At 38.8% G+C, this 22,344-nt stretch overlaps 1 protein-coding gene and 1 long non-coding RNA gene across 2 annotated transcripts in view; one reads left to right on the top strand and one right to left on the bottom strand.

The window, feature by feature from the left end:
• Positions 1-20,605, top strand: part of LOC124293884 — a 49,856-nt gene extending 29,251 nt beyond the window's left edge. The window contains exon 3 of the long non-coding RNA XR_006903758.1: positions 20,435-20,605. This is a non-coding gene — a long non-coding RNA (uncharacterized LOC124293884). The remainder of the gene's footprint in view (positions 1-20,434) is intronic.
• The window catches only part of LOC107220928 (Down syndrome cell adhesion molecule-like protein Dscam2), a 182,430-nt gene that overhangs the window by 140,208 nt on the left and 19,878 nt on the right, over positions 1-22,344 (bottom strand). The window lies entirely within an intron of this gene.

The following is a 22,344-nucleotide window of genomic DNA, read 5'->3' on the forward strand; positions in this document are numbered from 1 at the left end:
TGTATACGGCGCAGAGGGAAACAGGACGTAGGAGCTTTTCCTCTGATGTAGTATGTCGCCTGTAGACCACAGCGCAAATCGCAGATTCCATACATCGTCGGGGAAAATGCCTGGACTCGAGAAAATCGGTTTCCTACCTTTCGTAAAAACACAGATACTTACGCACGTTTGCAAAATAAATCATGCGTAGAAAAATCTTTACAGCAAGGATTGACAGAAAGCATGGTAATTATGGTATGTGCATTGAAAATTTTTTTAATAATGAAGATTTTTTTAAAAACTGCAGATCTCAGCTTCGTTCACAGCTGTTAGCGGTTCATCGACCAATTCCTTAAAAGTTCTACCGTAATACCGAAGTTATGAGTATTAAATGAAACTCCAGCCCGGGTTTCAAAGGGTTGAATTCGCTGAAAAAATCATTGGGAATGATTTCAGGATCGAATCGAGCGGCACCTCCTCAATGTCGAAGTCCCGGTCTGATCCGATTAACAAAAGAGAGCACGGCTATCAATTTCAGGGGATGCCTTCGAGGGATCGTCTGTAACCCGGCGGGTCGAGCCCGGACGCATCGTATAGGCATGGTGCGGGATATCGACTGACTGGTTATCAGAGGTGGTTCCGATTGGCGAGGGTCTTCGAAAAGGCCTTTGATCTTCAAACGAAGGCCAAAGCGTATGAGCGTTCGCACAGCTATATCGACAACGAAGCACCGCATCTCTTTTCGATTCTTCGTTCCTCGTGTTTCAAGTGGTCAACTGCCTGCTTTTTCCGGCAAAACCAATATACCCGTGGATCTACTTCTAGTCATGAATCCACGGATTCCTAATCCAAGACTACGTCTTTTCAAGAATCGCGCACCGGGATAAAAACATTTCGAGAGGAACGAACACGGCTGTTAGACTATCGAGACATTGAAAGACTCCTTTCATGCCAACCGTGTGTGATGGAGACTGGTAATCCATGATTCAAGTTTTATTCCAAGCACGAATCCGAATAATGGTATTTACTTGAAAGATGTATGAGAAGTGTGCGTGGAAACAAAGTCGTTGAGAAACAAAGATTTTCAAAGTTAAACTGTTAAACTGAAGCTGATATAGTTATTTGTAAATTCAAAAGTGCCCGTGAAACAGGTGAAAAATTTAAAACGCTGAATTTTTAAACGTAAATACTTGAATATGTCAACAACTACGGAGAAGTAACATTATTCTATCATTTTGCATTATAGTTAATTTTATGAGGTTTAGTTCACTTCCAAGCGCGGTTTTATTTCCACGTAATTTTGAACTGACTATACGCCAACGCATTCTTGTTTTGAAAATAGAATTTTGAATCATATCACAATATATTTTCTTGATCAAACATGAGCTATTGTATTACCTCCGCAGCTAAGAGCTTTTTATATTCACAAATATCGAAAAACAATTCAAAACACTGCCCGCTATTGAATGGATTTTGTTTCACATTTCAACCAGCGAATGATACGAAAAAGCTTCTCAACGGTATAAATAACAGTCCTAGCTAACGATGTGTATTTCCGTTATAGTATCATTAACGATTGATTCGAATAATCATGATGCATACGAGTGCATGTATAACTGTAATTGCAGAGTGAGTTGAGCATTCTGTTTAAAAAAAGCGATAACTCAATTTGCGGGGAAGCGGATATAACAATTGAACAAATGTGTACGTTATTCAAAATATATCACTGAAGATCCAATATCATTTGAAACTTCGTCATGCATTAGCCCAAATTAATCAGACCTGGTCGATGATATTATTATTCTCTCATTAATCCGGCCGTAATGGAATTGATTGGTTCGAATGGTGTGGGTATTGTGTAACGGGTGTGTTATGTGCGTATCATGTTCTCCGGGTGTGCGGGAACGCGTGTTATGCGTGCAGGTACCGTTAGGGGTTTTACGTAAATAGTCGAAGCTTGTACCAGATCTACATTTCCATTGGCAATTATTTCGCATCGCTGTTCTACTAGACGCGACTGGGTGAATTGGGGTTTCATCACCTGGAAACCGAGTATCGAAACACTGATGAACCTGCGGCCACTTCTCGCCTGCACGATCTGTGCATAACTTGATGGACCAACGTCGTTTCAAATTTCCCTCACGACAAATAACTCACGGCCGTCTTCCCCGTAATTCAGTCACCTAAATTTTTGACACAATCATAAAGCGGGATGCCTGTTCAATTTTTCGTTGCGAAAAACGTCGCTTCGACGAAAAAAAGTCTCTCAGTCTTGGAAACATGTTTCATCACTCACACAACCGTTTTCTAGCATTTTTCAACGTGTCTTTGTGCGTTTGAGTACACGAAAAATATCGCGTCCTGAATTCTAGGAAAATGACTTTATCGATTTAGACAAGAGTTCGATGAAAAATCTAGTATTGGATGCGCGTGATCGATGAAACTTTCCAAGATTCCATCACTTTCGGTTACCGAATGGCGAATTTTTTAATTTTTCTATTATTATCGCGTATATCTTGAACGGAACTATTCGATGGAAACACGACATGATTTTTTTCAACACCTCTTGTCTTCCGGTTACAAGATGGTGGTGGTGGCCTGAATTTGAAAAGAAATTCGTTATTCTCAGAATTTTTCGCGAATTTACTTAAAGTTTGATACACAATCTTACGTTTCAAATTTATTTCTATTGACAATGTTACATATTTAGATATAATTCGTTGTAAAACATTTCACTTCATCATTCAAATTGTTTTTTCTTTTTTCTTATATAAATCCGTTTCTTCCTCGGTATCTCTCACCACTTGGAAATTTCTCATCAATTTTCCCCGGTCTCCCACCTTCAGTCATGTAACAAACCGAACTGAGCGTTTGCGAACTAGGAATGTGCAAATCATTCGATCGTGCCTGTTGTGCAGAAAAAACAAGGTAATCTTTTTTGTTCATCCGGTTGTTTATACTTCGGACTGAAATTCCGCAAAGGACTCAGCCTGGCGTGGGCTTTCCACACCTAAAAGTTATTTGTCATTTCTAACTCGATGCTGTGGACAAAAAGAGCTCTCCGCGGATGTGGACACAGCAACTAAAAACCACTTCTACTCAACCGTGTCACCGAGGTAAAATAAAACCCGCTTTTTGCCTTTCAGCACGAACGCCCTGATTGGCAGACTGACGGCTTCGTATCCCGATCCCGCCGCACACCGAAGCCGCCCCCGCGCTTAAACTCGCTCTCCTGAAACTCTTCTCTGAAAGAGCCTTTCGAATTGGAATGCCGCTGTCGTCCCCGAGTCTTTGATACCCCAGAATGCTTGTACGGATTAGAAGTGAACGATTTCGCAAGTCGTCAGCCGGCTGCAGCTATCGAAAAACGCCCAGGGACCCTTCCTGAAATTACGCGAACTGTATAGCTATACGTATAGCTATATTATTTTTCGTGAAACGTGGCGGCCTAAATCTTTGGTTAAATTTAATTTCCAGCAAACAGTAACGGATTTTCCTCAAGCAAACACAGGGCAATTAATAAAATAATTTATGCAAATTACCTTCGATAATTATTCAAATCTTTTGGGTTGGAAAAAATCTTTCAGAGACTTTTGGAGAGGAACGGTCGAACTGGATGAAAAACGATATCGAAAATCGTAAGGATATTGATCAAATTTTTCGGCATAAATTCAAACGGTTTGATATATCCGGAAGAACTTGCTCCAATTTATGCGAAATTTTTCTACGGATACCTCGGCAATTTTTCGCCACCAGAGTCCAATAATTCACAGACTTGAATGAGAGCACAATTTCCCATTCTATAAAGTAATGCTATGGAATTTGAAGAGAATAATTTAACCAGAGCATACAATGATCGTAAAGCTTCCAAAAGAAAAACATACCGTTTATCTCCTACAATTGTAAACTGCATTCCTAACCCACGTAGTTCACTGTAATCGCGTGAGTGATTCGTGAGCTTTGATAATAGTGAAAATAAGTGATATCCGGAAATTTAAGCTGCGCAAGAAGCAAAGTTTTCTTGTTATCGGAGAATTTTTTCGACCTGACTCGAAACTGTCCTTCACGAAGCAGCGAATTAATTCAATTATAACATTACCGTATCGCAGTATTTTGAAAAATTCGAAAAAAGTATATCTCAATCGGTATAAGCTGATGATAGCACCATCTTAATGGAAAGTTGGAGTACCGACCTAGTAAGTAAATCGTATTTTCCACTTTCTATCTCTCACGAGTCATGAAGTAGTAGCAAATTTTGGAAATAGACAGAATTTGCAATTGTGCTTGCGTGGTTGTTGAGATAAATTCGAGGAATCGACGAAAACACTGTAATAAATATACTTGCAACTGATTTTCACTCGCCTTCAGATTTTCTTTATATTTCCACAAAGTTTCCAAACTCTCCTCAGTGACTACACGAGCGTGACTATGAACACTACAATTTCCAAAATTTGGAAGTGATTTTACAAACCACACGGAGAATAAAAAAGCGTACAATGTGATTTCCTGAATTTTATCGCCGAAACTGTAATTATAACCTATCGAACCACAACATAATCGTCATTCCTCCTCATAATCCCAGTTATTTCTTCTATTAATGTAGCCAGAAGCCACAAATTCGATGTGATTCACACAGGGTAGTTCGATGCGTTACATATATTATCCCCGTTACCTGCGTTACGCGCCATGTAACAATGCTAGATCGTATTTCTGGCCAGCGCGTGACCATGCCGAACGCAGCCACCTCCGCCACCGTAACGCTCATCCCCCGAAGCATGAAGTTCGCACTCGTGTCGTCACCGACACGTGTACATACGCATGGATACAGGCATCGAAACTTGTACCCGCAGGTTCGAATACACGTGGCTCGATGCATGCTACGCGAAGCATGAACGCGGTGGTGCGATCCCTTACGCCATTACGGTACCAAGAGGAAGAAAATAGTCGAAGTTGGCAGGTTGGATGACTGAGTGCGCATGCGCAAAATAATTGAACTCTATTGGTCGACGATATCGTACCGCGACAATGTTTTCATCAGCGACCCAGGGGAGCCAACCTAAGTGAAACGAGGCATGAGATGTGAGTGAAGGATTCGAATTATGTTGATACGATCATTCGTAGCGGTCACGAGTCATCGATCGTATGACAATCAAGGCTTGCCAAGCCTTCGCGAATCACTGTATCGACTATTTGAGATCTGTTTAACCTAAAGAAAATTGCATCGCTCACTTAACCTCCAAAAGCCGCGTTGCCAGCTGCAACTGGAGTTGGCCAGCCTGCTTGAAAGTCCGACGAAGTTAGCGCATGCGCAGTCGGACTCTTAATCTGCTAAGTTTCATTGTATCCACTCGGTAGATACGACGGTTGTACAGGGAGTTTTCTGTGAACATGACTAGGTACTCAGCGCTAGCAAAATGGGAACCTACACAAAGTAATACTAACTAGTCTAACGCAGGGCTTGGCGCCGGTACATTCGCGTTCCAGCCGTATCCTTTTCTTTCTCAAAGGAAATTCGAGTGCGGATGTCCAGTAAGTTTAGTGAAGTTGTGTCAATTTGTATTTTTTTTTTTTTTTTCTCAGAGGCCACTAAAAGTATTAACTGTGAATTTGAAAGTGTTTTCAAATGGTAAGTACAAAATAGAACTAATATTCAACGTTATGAGTGGTGCATCATTTTTTAAATCAGACATGTTTTAAAGTTGAATGAATAATTTTATTTTAAATGTAATAAAAATGTGACGAAAAGTGACAAATACAATTAAAAATTGGCGAAAGGAGAATGAAAGTAATATAAGTAACTTGCTGCCAAGTATGAAACGGAAGGATAATTTATAATTCTGACAAATCAATTCATTTTCCACAGTTCTTCTAATATCCATCTTTCTCTATTTTCTGCAATGAATTGGTTAACGACATTTTTTCAATTTGTTCAAGGATCGAAGTCATGTTGGAGTTGAGTCTATTTCAGCTTATTTTACAATACTCATTTACAATGTTTCTTACTTCTAAATTTTTCGCGCGAACGAAATTATGCCTGGAGTTTTTTGTTAGTACTAGTTTTACCCTCGGTTTCTATCTCGTGCGTCTAACGAAAAATAACAGAGTTTTCCACAAACGAAATTTTATTCGGATCGGTTCACCAATTACACAGTTGGTTATAATTACTATCCCATAGGAACCGTGCATTCTTTCGGGATAAAAAGTAGCCTATGCCACTTTCCACTCCATAAACTATCTCTATAAAAAACATCACGTCAATCCCTTGCTCAGTTCTTGCGTGAAAGTAGGACAAACCAACAAACACACTCTCGAATTTATAATATTAGTAGGCATATCAATAGTGGTTCTGTTCTTGAAACTATCGTAGTAATTTTTGTTCTTATCATAATTTTCGTGAAGTGCAACCAGTCGTTTAAGGGAGATGCTGAGTAGAAGTCGAAAATAAAACGTCTGTCGGAAATCGACGTTGAGATACGATGAACTTTTCAAAGACTTGATGTTTTCCGAAAATTGAAGCGATAAAACAAGTAAACAAAAATTGTCGGTACGAAACGTCCCGAGTATTTACAGAAGGTACACACGCTCATATGTACGTGAAATATATCGGAGCATGGATGCTTTCAAATTATCCACCTCTATTCTGCTACGCGCACGCGGTTCGTATCATCGAAGCCTTTAATGGATATCGAACCCGTTTCGAGATCGAACGCTGAGCTACCTGAGCCCGTATAACCCAAGGTACAACGCGATAGAAAAAGGGATACGAAATGAGAAACAGCTATTCGATCAGCGTATCTGCGATTCTCGTATTTTTATTCCTGTTTCTCATTCTCTCAGGTTGGGTCTGATTGTGAGGCTCGAGATCTCGGAGACTCGGTAATATGCTGAGAGAAATATTCAGTTCCGACTACCGATCGGTCCTTAACTATTTTCATTCTTTATCGCAATAGAAAAATGTAGTTCTAGGTACAAAACGACAATTGGTTTTGTAGCTGTTACCAGAAAGTCTAGTTGCTGTTACTATTCCCTCTCATTACAATCACTGTTATTACATTTTCTTGTAACTGTTGCGAAAATTTAATCCTTGTGCAACAATAAATTGATGTCAAGACTTTATTTAAGTAAAAAAGTAGAGTAAACTGAAGAAACTGATTTTGCGTTGCAATTACCAAAGTAGGATCGACAATAGCACAAAATGGTTACGCATACCTCGTTTTTCGTAATCCCAACAATATTCAAACAGTTTTTTTAACGATACCTGTTTTACTCAATTTTTCTAGTTACTGTACCAAATGAAAAAAAACTAGCATAGTGTAATTTTTTATGATGCAGAGTATTCCGGACTGTTACAAGATTGGTGCCGTTTGCCAAATTAAAGATCAATCTGCGCTACCGTCTGAATTGAAAATTAGAAGGAAAGGAAGAACGATTTGTAAAATACAGTCAACACTACGAAGGGCTTCGGTGTGTGAAGTAAGCGTTGATTCTGCATGCCTGCGAGTCATATAAATGTATGAGGATTTTATACCCTTAGCTTTGCCAGTGGTTAGTGTTACTCGTTTCTCCAATGCACACATATAACCGAACCCGTCGTGATATTGAGTTTCACCCAGAAGCTTTCGGTATTTTATTTCAACGTTTACCAACGAACAACGAGATTACATCGAAAAGTTTGACTTTCCAAACTATATAGAACGTACGGTGTTCATTTTCAATTCTCATTGGCGTATGAATAGGAGTGTTGAACGTTGCGTAAAACTAAAATTATCTCCGGGGACGATGTGTGGTTAAATTTGTCTTGAAGAATTGGCAGCATTTTTATATCGGTCCGAAACGTTCAAAATATTGTAATGTGAAAAATATATAAAAAAAATTCCTAAACTTTGACCCGTGTAGAAATTTCTGAGGATTCCAGCATTTAAGTTTCAGAGGAATATAGGAAAATAATGAATCTTATCCAGTGTGTGTTCATACAATATTACGATGATTTGAATCCCTTCAGGAATTCTACGAAAATATTTGTTATGTGTTAAGTTTCTCACAAAAATCCGAAAATTCATCCCCGAGGGTATATCAAAAGTAAATATATTCAGAGAATTTTCATTTCTGTCCAACATTCAAGATACATTTGGCCATTTACTATAACAGAATAATTTATCCTCCGATCTTTTTCCATAATTATTCCGATGTTGACTAAAAATCGTCCAACAAATATGCTGAGGTGTCGCAATTTGAATATGGATTCAAGAAAAGATGATGAATCTATCTTACGATTTTCACATAAATATTTCTGCGATATTACTTACTTAATTTTTAACCTGTATCAATTTTGTCCACTTGAAGTGTAAAATTATCTAAACAAATTTACGATCTCTTCCGTATTGACTAACACTCTTGAAACGGCCGAAGATCAAACGGCCAAGCTATATCATCGAGAATATCCAGACTTCTTCTGAGATTATTAAAAGTGGCCAGCCGAAAACGAGCTGAACGAATATCATATTAATATGTCGGTGAACAGTGTAAGTTTGCTGTAAATATCGATGGCGATCCTACAAGAATTTGTGTTGAAAATGTATTACAAGGCAACTGTTTATTTCCATACGATGAACTGGGTGAGCTTTTCATTTGTATTCCGAGATGAAGTATAAAGGATTGTCAGGAGCATGGAGCGAAGTTGAGATGATTTTAACATTTCCATCAGGACTTTAAGTCCTTAAGCGGCTTACACCCGCGGTTCTACCCTCGGCCCGAGAGCCACCGACGGTCCTCTCGAATCAAATTATAGAAATATTATCATATTACGCCCACGCTACGCTTCTTCCGTAATTAATTTAGCGATCGTGAAAACCAGGAAATGAGAAACCGTGATTCGTGGTTTTCGGCGTCAAGGTATTACTACAGCGAGCCCCCCCCCCCAAAAAAAAAACACCAACCAGAAGTAAAATTCCCTTTGACCGAAGCTCATTCATCGGGTAATTTGGAGCTCTGAGGTTGATCAACAAACTCTCGGTACAAATCTTTCTGCATCTTTCAGAAGCATGTTGAGAAAAAATAAAGCCGATAACTTTACGCTAGAAATTTCATCTCTTCATTCATTCTGTAAACGAAAGTCTCATTTTTTATATTTTTTATTTTCTGTGATTTATTCGTACCTATTCAGATAGCTAAATTTTTTATTCTCAAGTACTATAAATGAAAAATAAGTATTTTGCATTTTGCGCAATTTACACAATTTTGTACAGAAAACGCCATTTATTACGGATTCTTTTTTCCAATATTGCGATGACACAAAAAAAAAAAAAAAATTGGATCGACTATACTGTCTTTTACGATCCTCGTAATTTGTTTCGTGGAGTCTTGATTGCACCGCAATATCGTTCTTGGACAATGTTGTCAATCCAAGCGATGAAGTCCTCCTGATAGAAGACGTTATTACGAGATGATCAGAGCAGCCTCGAGTGATTCGCGACAGGTCACGTGGGGTTTCGAGTCCGTTATTCAATGGGATAAAATGTTGAAGTCTGGAGGTAGATAACAGGGCGAACTTTTTTAATAATAACAAAAGTTTTCCCTGGAACGAAACCCATTTCCTATTCGAGTCTCGATGCTCGTATACCGAGTTCGCCTCAGTCTGTAGAATCCGAGGTTCCCACCGCCTCTCCAATTCGTATTTCCTCTTCGCCTCCCTGCGCTTATTTGCAATCAAGTGTTATATGCGCTTTGGGCCCGTCATTTTATCATTTTATTCAAACAACTATTTTCTGCAAATTCACTGCGAAGCTAATTTTAGTTTCCCGCTCCTTTTCTTCGAAGAAAAATAGGAAATAAGAGTGGTTATTTATATATTGTTGATATCGTTAATTATTTGATTTCACTACATTGTACGGACATTGAATACGATCGACATATTGTAATACTGAATTGACTACGGACAATAAAGAAAATCTGGTTCGGTGACTTCGTAAAAGCAGGTTTCTGAATAGAACGAGACACCGTAGAGTAAAATCGAACGAATGTACCAGATTTTTCGAGAATTTTAACGCGATTTAAAATGAAACGTTAATATCTGACTTTTTTTTCATAATTCCAGAGCTTGCTATGTTTGTATTTCAAAGAAAAATTATCTTGGCTTTTCGAAAATAGAATAAATATAAAGTACGGACTTCTGGCTTATTATCCATTTCCTTAAACAATATCGACCACGTTTCAAATTTAGAAACTCACAGTAAAGGTAAATCGATAAACCTGCCAATCGGATATACTAATCGTTAAATATTTGCAAACCTTCCCATATCAATTCCTGCTACAACCCAAGGTTAGCTTAAAAATCAAGCGCGAAGGGTGATCCACCCCCTTAAGGATCCCATAATCCCCACCGAAGTTGTTATCTCGAGGAGAGATGCCTACGATATAATAAATAAATTGCATCCCAACGAGTCGTTAATATTCCCAGCTCCGTGGTCGAAGAGGTTTGACTTAACGAGTGGATAGATGAATTCTCCTTGCAATTTCGAATAAATACGCCCAAGGAATTCTCACCCCGACCTGCATTCGCGATCGATCGAGCCAAGTGATAATTGAGTTCTAACGACGCTGACTGATTCCGCGGCTTTCCATCATCCCGCGTAATTGATCCATTAATTAGTAAATTCACCACCGGATGTATTATTATAGAATCGAATAATCTTACAAGATTTGCGGCGTTCCAATCATGCGATTACTACCGAGATTACAATGATTATTATTTTGGGTTTCCCTATTAAAATGTAATATCAACTCGTGAAGCAACATCTTTACTGTATAATACAGAACTAACAACTTGATTTCCGTGGTATATAAAATGAATTAAAAGAAATCTTGTTCTTTTTCAATTTCGGATATTTTTTCAATGTTCGCAAACTTTTAAGAACTTGGAGTCAATTTTTCGCTCGTATTAAATTCTGTTTCACAACAAAAACGCAGAATTTTATTGTTTTGGTTTTCCAAAGATTTTCAATTCCGATTATGTCACCGTTGCAATTAATCCTATGAAATGTCAAACCCTTTTTATCACTAATCAAAAGAGATTTTTAAATCAGAAATCGTTCCAAGTATTGTTGTAAACTTGTCGAAAAATTCCGTAACCTTTATTCTGCACAATTTTAATTGCGAGTAAATTTTCTCTAAGTTGAAGATACTAAAAATAAAATCCAAACCGTAAGTGCGTGAGTAGATTACAATTTTTTCCTTAAAAAAGACTCTTCCTTAATGATTTTCATAAGGTATGTTTCACAACATCAGAAACTTTGTGAAAGTCAATGATAATCAGTCACATGAAATAAAACGCTAATTTGCTCCTGCACGATACACGTTCGTATGAAAAAAATTTCTAGTAACATTTCATAATTTTTCCCTATCCCATTCGGACTCTAAAAATTCTCATATATTCCGGCAGCATTTACAATTGTGCCTGTCAGCATCGAACCGTTAGCTTTTATTGACACCAATTTCGAAATAGTGATTTATTATTCTACGACTCGTTTCGACAGCCCTCGTTATAAACTTATTGAAAGTTTAATTATGACTGACGAAGGGCTCAACCTTAACTTGCGTCATTCTACAAGCAACCCCTATTACCTCTGATATTAGCAGTGACGCGGGACCGACGTCGGCTCTAAATAATAAATCGACATCTGAAGTTTCAGAACCAACGGCCTGCTCTCTCTCTCTCTCTCTCTCTTTCTCTTTCTATCCCTTTGTCCATCTCTCTCTATCTCCCTCCTTCTCTTTCTCTTCAGTTACTATGCCTATAACTAAACTCAAAATGCGCCCCCTTTTGTTCCCTCGTCTTGTTTCGTCTCGTCTCCTCTCCAAGTAAAATTTAGATTCGGAATTTTAAGCCTTTCACATAATTTGACAAGGGTAGCGGCACAGGTGATTTAACGCAACAAAGGGTATAGTTACACGTGTAGATTTGATGGTGATTAATTGGAAAGGGCGAATATTCATTTATTTATAATCAAGTCGCAAAAATTTTACAAATCATTGTATATAGGTGCAAGATTTCAACGTCTCATCTAGTGAAAAAATTCATTTGTGACAGCCATATGAATCTGTGTAATTGAGTCGGGTTTTATCGCCTCTATGCGACATTTCAACCTAATTACGTTCACGTTATTTCAGGCTATAAATGTAATCGGTGTAAATAATTGAATTCAGGTCAAATTTAATTCATTACAAACTGCAGTTCGGTCAGTTCGTGATCCTTGACGATGAAACGAACTTGAGATAATATTTAAACCGATAAATCTGCAGTTTGTGCCGAAGTTTTTAGTCTTTAACTTGTCACTCACATTTATATTCGAGTTCAGAATTCGATTCACCACCGGACGAGCTTTCTAATTAAGTGCCGTGAGATTTCAGGATATTATTAATCGTTATAAAATTGCTGGACAGAAAATCTTTATGATACCTTAATCCTCAGTTTCCGAAGGGGTTGAAGCTCCTTAAATTGGGCACGTCTACTCAGCAGAATTTATGACGCTCCGAGTGTCTGATCATTGACAGTGAAGCGCAATTCGCTATCACGATTCTCACGCCTTCTGTTTGTTATCGGATTTCCCGACCCTCGGTAATTAGCACATCCTAGTTTCGTCTAACGTACAAAGTTCTCAACTCGTGTTCTACGTGTATTTACCATCTCATGCCTCGTCCGCTAGTTCGAAACGAACAGATGTCATATTCTACCTTTAACAGGTGAGACAATTTCCGATAAATTATGTGGTTAATTTCTTATGATTTTTTTCTTGCGAAATTAATAATGAAAGATAATTTAATGTTTTAATGTCAATTTTTTTTCCTCAAAACTTAATTATATTTTGTAAATTTCAATTATTCCGAAATCATTAAAGGTTTCAAATTCTCTTCGACGTTGCGATTAACGGTCCGGATTTCGCGGAGGAATAACAATTCCGTCGAATTTCAAGAACGATAAAAACAAAACCGTCGAGTTTTTCAGTCATTGCAGTACGATGCTTGACTCGTTGAAAGAAAATTGTCAAAGAGCGTAATTGGAGTAAATGATACGAAATAACAGCGTAAGCCTGGAAAAATAGAAAACAATCTTTCACTGTATTCGTAACAAATTTTTCTCCAAGTAGTGACAATTGGCACAAATGCATTGTTTATGTAAATTGGAAATGAGATATATAAGGGAATACAAAATTCTGTCTTAATTGCGTAGCTTTCACTTGCCGATGATTGTCTTCCGCCTCGCTTAGAATAAAGCTCAACTCCTACAAGGTTCGCGTATCTCCGTAAATAGCAATCAATTAAAATCACTGAAACCGTTAATTATTGATCGTCAAATGCAGCTGCCTTCTTGCTGTAATTACGGAACGTAACCTCGATTCGATTCGAGTGGTGCTTAATTATTGTTGTCACTATCGTCAAAGAACGGTTCGATGTACACAAATATATTGGCAATTAAAAAATGATCAAATGGAGACATTATTGAAAAAAAATAATTATACTTCAGACTCAATGATGTTCAAAATTTCATGTGATATTAAATTTATTCAAAATTTTTCCCATCTTATTAAGAACAATAATCGTCCGGTCAAACTTCTAAGCTATTATTCCTCATTATAATTGCAAATCGACTCTGCATCAAATTAAAAAAAACAACAACCGTATACTTGAAAAGGGATGGAGACTCCCTCCTTTCTCGCTGACCAGAGAAAAATAGGGGAAATAGGAAGGGTGAGCAATCGACAAGGTCTGGACTGTGCTACGGGGTATTGGATCACGTTTTTCCACTATTGCCCGCTGCTCTCAGGGCTGCAACAAGCACGTCCGAATGGTCGCAAACACGTCTACAGGGTGTCTCGTAACTCGCGGATGGTATAATGTAAGTCTGGAGCGGTGGTGTGCATGAAAAATGAGGACAGTAAACTATAAATGAAATTTCTCCGTCACCCCTGTTGACGAAACTATATATAATGCAACAAAGGAACAGGCTAGGTGCCTGTTTAAGTCAGTAAGCATTGTTCCCCATCTCGAATCGATTTGAAATTTGGAAATCGAAGGTTTTTCGGGACGGGAATTATTAATTTAATATTCAAATTTGGAACTTTCAAATGACGGGTATAATACGGGTGACATAGACGGAAGGAATTACTTTATTTGAATGAAACTTGACATCAGGGCGTTTCTCAAGTCACCGATTTTAAATCTGAAGTCAAAATTTATAAATTTAAAATGGTCGACTCTTTGGAGCTGCTTGTTTGAATTTTACAATTTTGAGTTCAAATTCGAAATCAGCAACTTCGAGAACCTCCGAGTACCAAGTTTCGTTCAAATCGAACAACTTCTTGCATTTTCGTCAACCACGCTGGATACGCCGTCTCGAACTCCCAAATTTTAAGTACAGTTTCATACTCAGCGACCTCAGTAACCTCCAATTTTCGAATTCCAAGTAAATCGGAGATAAGAAAAACTGGATTACCCAAATCGACAAACAAGCGCTTTTATTGCACCGTGTAGTTTCGTCGATACACGCGGCAAAGAAATTTCACGCACGCTTCACTATCCATATTTGCAATTCGCAACACAGCGAGTCGTGTGACGCACTGTATATCCGTGTAGGTGGAAACACGACGAGGTGCCGGAAGCAAGGAAAATCGCATAACAGTAACTCTTGGTACACCGGTGAGACGGATCTACATCCTGGAGGGAAGAGCTGGTCGCTTCGCGGACAGAATAACCTCGATAGAAATTAGATCCGTGCAGGAACTACGTTGCAGACCGGAAGCTCACTTCGCCTCTCTTTTTCGAAACGACCTCGCCAGGCACAGCCTGAGTTTTTATCGCCCTGTAACACACACACACACACACGCACACATTCACACGAGATTCGCACCCAAGTGTGCGATTCGCTGTTTCGTCGAGTGCGGTGCAGGCTTCAATAAAGTGCCTAGTAGGTACTCATGAGATGGCAAAGATGCGGTTCGTTTCTTCGACACCCTCTGTTCACGTGTGAGAACCGTAATGGGCTCAACTCCTGGGAGTATGAATCGGCGAAAAAGTAATCCACTTATGGCCGACAAGGTTTTGATTGCTCACGTGACACTTATAACGGACTGATTGATGACCGTTAATTCTCTCTCATTTGTAGAATAGATTCTTGACAAAATAAACGTATCTAAAATGGTTTCGTCGTGCTTTTCAGAATTTCAAATCATTTCAGATAACTGGAAAAGATTTTACCGATTTACCGTATCGTTTCTGGATATTTCGGATATTCCGTTGAATTTCAAAAAATATTTGTGAAAATTTTGATTTCCTACGGTTTCATAAATGTGAAGTATTTAGATTATTTGAAGGTTCGTAAAAAATTACGATTTCTTCCACATGTTGTTGGGTTGTTAAAGCTTACAAGCTTTGAGCATAGCATGTATGAAATTCTCAGATTAGTTACGTGCGATGTATAGATTAAGTTTTGATCAACTCTACACTAATCCTTACAGCTGATTAGCCATAAAACGAAGGTGAGAATTTGAGCGGAATTCATTCGCCGACCAAAGAATATCCAGGCACTCATCTCCGCCCGGTGAATCTAGGTGGAAGAATAAAGGGAGCGTGGAAGGGCAGAGGGTCGAAGGGTTGGCGGAAAGGGGATGGAGAAGACAATGAAGAAGGTGCGAGACCGTTCGTATCTTTGTTTCCTCGCGTCGTTTCGCTTCTTTCCCATTCTCCTCCTTCGGCTGCAGGTTATTCCTCGGAGAAATTAAAGCTCGCAATCAGTAAAAGTTGCAGGAATGCTTGAATGCTGTGATATTGTCATCGTTATTTTCACTCGAATTTCCCAATTGAAATTAAAGCCCCTGCAGCACGAGAGACGGAATGAGACCGTGTTTGGCTCGCTGACAGTTGATTCAAATTTAATTAAAGTAACTTGAACCAAGGCAATCGTAGAATATGCCAGACTGTATTTTTCTCACGACGCCATCAATTTCCCAACGGCACGAAATCGGCCTGCAGACGTCACGTCGTCGGGGCCGCTAAAATAAAGGAATCATAGGAAATAACACCTTCAGCGAAAACAACGAGGATTAGAATTCTGTCCCTTCTTTCGATTTATCCCCTGCTTTCCAACATCCCGCTTTATTTCCCCAAAGAGTTTGAATTTCGCTTTTTACAACTCCCGTCCGTTTCGTCGTGCTTATTGCGTCGAATAAACGGACATCGAGTCTCTTCGCCATTCGCAAATATCGTCGGAAGAATTTGTTTATCACAACGATTTGAGTAGGGCTTCAATTATTTCTAAACTTCGAACACTTGTTTTTCCGATTCATCTATTCATCCGCCCCCTCAATTGCCTAACTATTTGTTTCATTAATCGCCACTTGTGACGAATAACTTCCCAGACTTCTTACTAACATTTTTTTCAATTATTCTATTACTGGCGCATCTTTAGCTGCTGCGCATGCGTCCCAAGCTTACAAACCTGCCGAAAATTATTCCTAACTTGGGTTGCCTTTATGCCGGCACGTCGTATTTCGCATCTTTTCCCTTCTAGGAATCCTCTCACAATCGGTATGTACTCAAATCTGCTTGACATGCTTTTAAAATGTACATACGCGGCGTTTGCGCAAGTTTTCGTGCGATATAGCGAATCTTATCGATGTAAGTGTGGGTATACAGCTATTCGCTACGTTTCGCGTCTCGAAACGGTGCGGGAATTAAGGCGCTTATTCCAGCAGCATAGCGTACGGTTTAACGCTAACGCACGAAACTCCCGAACTCGCTAACGGCTCCTCGCCAAGACTTGGTCTGCCTTTTGCGAATTTCTTAAGCTCCTTGGCGAGCACGCCGCAAGCCTGGAATAATAAGCACGAAATCTCCAGACCTCGGGATTTAAGCCGATCGTTTCGGCTGCTAGTGCAGGGCTCCGGAAATACTTCAAAAGGCACGTAAGCTGGCCGATTCAATGCTTCGAACGTCTATAAGAGGCAATAATTTTTTCTCGAATTTTGATTCCGTCACCTTTCAATTTACGAAAAAATCTGTGTCTTCTTGAGGATGCATTGAACGTGATGCCAAAAACGAATACCCTTTAATTATAAAAATCTCCATCACTGTAATCTGCTCCAATTAACCTGGTTAACAAAATCTCTGCTACGTAATAGAAATGATGCTGAGCAAATTCAAATAAAAAAAAAACAGAATTTATAACTATGGAACATTGAAAATGCTTGAGCTCTAAGGTTTTCAGACCGATTCTAATTTTTTTCGGCTCACATATTTTGGTCACTTTAGAGATCGCCAGAGATTGCTTGAAAAAAATTTAGAAGTAGTTATCTCCAAAAATCCTTCAATTAACTTTTCGATGAAAACTAGAAAATCTTTGCGGAAAATATTCTACGGAAAATTCACTATCGGTTAAAGTATCATACATCATTACATCATGGCATACATCATACATCATACATCATACAATGTATTAAAGTTCGAAACCAAATGTTGGATGTTCGGATGTTCAGAAAGTGACGTCACCCAAAATTTTTTTCTCTCTTGACGTCATCGATCTATACAGACGAAAATCAGCTAGTCGAATTCCTCAGTCCGGAAACAACCGTGCAGTAGAGAAGACATATGAGAATCGCGCTCCGCAAATTTCGAGTACCGGGTTCGAGTACCGGGTGCTCTACCTCCTGGATCCTGCGATCCGGGTCCGCTTCCTGGTGCAACTCGACTTCCAGGGCAAGCGCTCCGTAGTTTCTACGCTCCAGGTACGCTACCTGGTGAAACTTGTCTTCCAGAACAAGCGCTCCGTAGTTTCGATGAGAAAAAAAAACTTGAGACTTCTTACGACATTACGTCGTGGCCTGAGGAACTGGTAGAAATTAATTAATTCCGAGTTCTACTACAATTTGAGAATCGTTTTGCTTTTTAATATGAGTTATTAAAATCACGTCCGTGTTATGAGCGTTACAACGTTTGGGGCAAGGTATCTAAGAATTACACAGCCACACATCTTTCGTCCGGTGAGCAAGATAAATAATCCACCTGCTATGTTCATTCTGAACCTGACTAGTGACCCGTTAAGATGTTCCGGAGTTTTGATTGTATTAAGTGTTAGTTGTGAGTGTCAAGTGTTCCACTTATTGAGCTCTCCTCCTAGTTATTGACATCGTGATAAATTTTTACTTCATAATTTCGTTTCTCCATTATTTGCAAGTAAAATTATTTTTAAAAACGTGATCCGTGTAACAATATTGCGCCGATTTTAAGGAACTCATTCTATTACTTTAACAGAACCGTAATTAAAGCTTCGGATTTCTGGATCACTATAAACTATGAGCTGATAATTGCCTGTTCGAGAATTCCTGTTGAATAACGTTTCGTGTCCAAATCACCGTCTGACTTGTAGATAAAAGTGTAAAGTGTGAAAATAGATTCAGGAATTCTTCTGATTGAAAAATCAATGAAATCACGACTGAGCGATGGCTAATTATGAATCGATAAGGCAGTGACGAGGTAATGAAATTTAGTGTGATGTAGTAATACGCAAGACCAAAAGAGATAATCAGGATACTGGGACATTTTCCCTGATCGATTTCCAATTGCCTTCAAACCCTGATGTTTAGATTTCCTGAATGTACGTATTATGCATAAGGCTATTCCACCAATTTCCGGCCAGTTCTTGAGGGTTAAAAATTTCTATGCAGATGAAATTAATATTGTTATAGTTTACACTAAGATACGAAAATCCTCCAATTTTAAGCATGTCGGCGTGACCATTTACTAAAAACTCGCTGATCAATTTATTACGTTTTCTAATCGAACCTTTGTTTCCAGCACTTCCTGGCGTTGGAAAAAATATGACCTGATATGTTATTTGTGTAAAAATGAATTGATTATTTTTTTCACATTTTCAAATCATACCCAGATCAAAAATTCGTCTCTAAAAAGCAGGCGGAAAGTCGTTGGATCGTTCCGCACGCAAAGTCTGCCACCGAAGTTTGCAGATAAGTCCTAATCAGCGTTTTCCAGTTCGAGCTGTGTAGAAGTAGAATAAGGGTGGAAAAAGAGAAACGGCGGTGCGTAAGACCATTGTTTCACCCTTGGTCCAGAAGGGTCAGCGGTCCTTGCGTCCGGCCAATATCCGGCCGTATTTGCGATTACGCACGACGGTTCGTTTCTGCCGACGGTAATCCTGCGGAGGATTTTCTCTCTTTCTCTCTCCCCCTCTTTTTACATCCCTGAATGTTGGCTCGAGGGATTATTACGGCACTGAGAATCGGGTATAGAGCACTGCTCCTTTTAACCACGGTGGGACAAAAAAACTCTCCAAACTTTTCGAGGATTAGATTGTTCGGCACGTATCGTAGCCGTTCAACGCCGATTATACATATTCGCGACTTTCGAAACGACGCTGATAAATGTCCCGCGAATTCGATCCTTTTTACATGACGTTTCAATCAACAGCTGATTCAACGTACCCATAATAGAAATTCTATCGTCTAATTATATCAGTAAAGAATTATAGTTGCTTTTTTGTAATCATTTAAATATTCGCGAGTTTTTGGTTCTTTCGTATTCATGGAAATATTGAGACATTTTTTTTTTGTACGAATTCACCGGTTTTTTAGCTTATTTCACTGTCAAAGATTCCTTGCGAATTTTAATACATCTTGAATTTTTTTTTTTTGACAAGTGAACGTTGAGACAGAAATTAATCATGATATAGAGATACAAATGCTGTGATGTCAAACCAATTCAAGGATTTAATTGAAACGATGTTACACAATACATTGTATCTTATAATGTTTATTATTATTATCTCGACTATATTGCCGATAAAAATTACAATAAAAATGCTTCACTACGATACAGCACAATAATTAATATAATCGTTGTACTTGATTTTTTATATTCTGTGCATGAATTTCAAGTGAAAAAAGACATTGAATAATTACCAATCATTTTAGAGCACTTATGTATTACTAAGCCATTATATCAATTCCCTAAGCATACTGTTCGATCAATTTTCATAAAGTACGACTTATTTTGTTGGAAAGTTATAAAGAGAACACGCTAAATGTAGTTGAATTATAAACTAGTCTTAGACGATATGTAGGGAAACGAGCCTTTGCCCATCGACGTTACAAAAAAGTGATATCCTAGAACAAAAAAAAAAAAAACGTAGCAATATCTAAAGTTATTAGGAATTGAACATTCTTCGTTTCTGTTAGCGGTAAATTTGTTTTCGATGACAACGAGGGACATTTGCAATAAAAATCACAACTAGATCAACTCTAATTACAATTTCGTATTTTTATTACTTATCGCCTCGATAACTGTTTCGTTTGATTAATCTTCTGAAAGAAGATGGGCCGCATATTTTCTCCGTGAATAAATACCTTGCTTATTGGATGAATAAGAAAAGTGAAGACGATTCAATTTTCAGATCCACGGCTTGGCGCGCTGCAGAGGAATATGAAATAATGGCTGGAGGCCTGCTTGTAACATTGCTGGGACCGAAAAACAAGGGTGTACAATTGAGTTAGGAATGCAGACGGACCCGCGGAGCGCAGGTCAAGAGGAAGGTGGATTTGCCGGCAGCGACTTAATAGCGAAGCGTCAGGTAAGCAGTAACCCAATTACCGCACAAACTTAAACACGATTTCGCGGTAACGGATTTACCCCTCAGCAAAATGCGAAACGGGCCGATCGATCGACTAATCATTAATCAATCCCCCCCCACCCTAATTTGATTCGCCGTTTTCGCCTCTCGTCCTTGCCAACGGGGCCGGTTCCTCGGTCCCTTCGTTCTTCTTTTCCCGTAATTCCATTGCCGGCTGCAAGTTTTCTTTGAGGTAAAAAAAGCATAACCTGCACAGCTCTGATAATCTCGACTGACGAAGCAAGATCCGACTGCTAAAAATGAGCCCTTACCTTCTCTTTGAAGATTTTTGGGGCGAAATCGAGACATTTTTCAAGCTAACTTAATTGACGATTCGTGTTTCCGTGAAAGATCGTTGATTGGAGTGATCATCATTTTACTCTAGATTTTTAGTTCACTGTAAAGAGTTAATATTGATGTGAGAAGTTCGTTCGCAAATAACCAACGATCATACGGCTGAAAGACACTGGTTTCATTGTTATTTTAAACTTTCGAATTCGAAAAGTGATGTACATAATTTTTTCAAATTCCGTATCGTTGCGTAAAACATTTTGCACGTCAACTGTAATTCAGGAGAATATTTTTAAACTCGACGACAATTACCAAGGTCAAAAAATTATTTTAAACTTTTCCGCAAGTAAAATTATAATGCCCCATCTTATGATCTCATTTTCAAAAACACATCTCACATTCCATGGCGAGTGTGGTATTCCAGCCTTTATTTTATTCATCTTATTCTTCGTGAGCGTTCGTTTTTCTCCTTCTTTTTTTTTTCGTTTTCACCCCACTACCTTTTGACTGCTGACCATAACTCTGCAGGCGCCACAAGAGCTGTGCTGAAAAATTGAACACCTCTCAGGCATCATCCTGCTGAAAGTAATGCTGGCCCGGCGGTGCCTCGGGCGCTCTGCGCTATCCCGAAAATTTTTGCCTAATGGAGGCTTCGCGGTGGCGAATTTTGGAGATACCCCCCTTGTGGCAGTAATCCAGGTTTTTAATTATGTAACGACTTGTCCCAATTTGCGCGTTATCTTGTGTTACTCGTATTTCGTACCTCACATTATGATGTACGAAATTAATCGTAGAGATTTCGAGTGGCGAAACATAACAAAGAAAAAAGAGAAGACTGCGGATGATGATTTTTCAATATTTTTCTCTTTTTGGGCTGAAAAAGGTGGGATCGGAACCCTGTAGATAAATAGAGAATAAGTGTAAATCGAAAAATGTCCAAAAACATTCGGTAGAGTTTGGGTTTGTATAGAAGGACTGTTTTCTTGACATTGAAAGAAAAAATTAACACATCTGAATCACGGAAGATCGATTATTAATGACGTCAGAATAATCACATTATTGTTCTCCGTTGCTGATTGTCAGAACCGGATTACTTTCGCCGATTCTAATGGATCTGAGTGCATTTTCGCTGTGAATTTAACAGCTTGGAAATAAATTGTCACCTCTTTCCGGCAGTCCGGCATAAATTTATGATTAACTATGACCCAACTATAGTGAATTTGGTGAGCATGATCTTCCGAATGAAATGGATTACCGTGAAGTGAAACCCAACGAATTTATTACGTTTTTGAATATAAAAACGTTTAAATTCCAAAACAAAAAAAGATCACAGTGATGTGGTGAAGTTTCACCGAGCCAGAAATTTATAGAACCGAAAATCTTCGATCATTCGGAATTTCGAT

Source organism: Neodiprion lecontei, chromosome 4 (assembly GCF_021901455.1).
Source record: "Neodiprion lecontei isolate iyNeoLeco1 chromosome 4, iyNeoLeco1.1, whole genome shotgun sequence".
Taxonomy (NCBI): domain Eukaryota; kingdom Metazoa; phylum Arthropoda; class Insecta; order Hymenoptera; family Diprionidae; genus Neodiprion; species Neodiprion lecontei.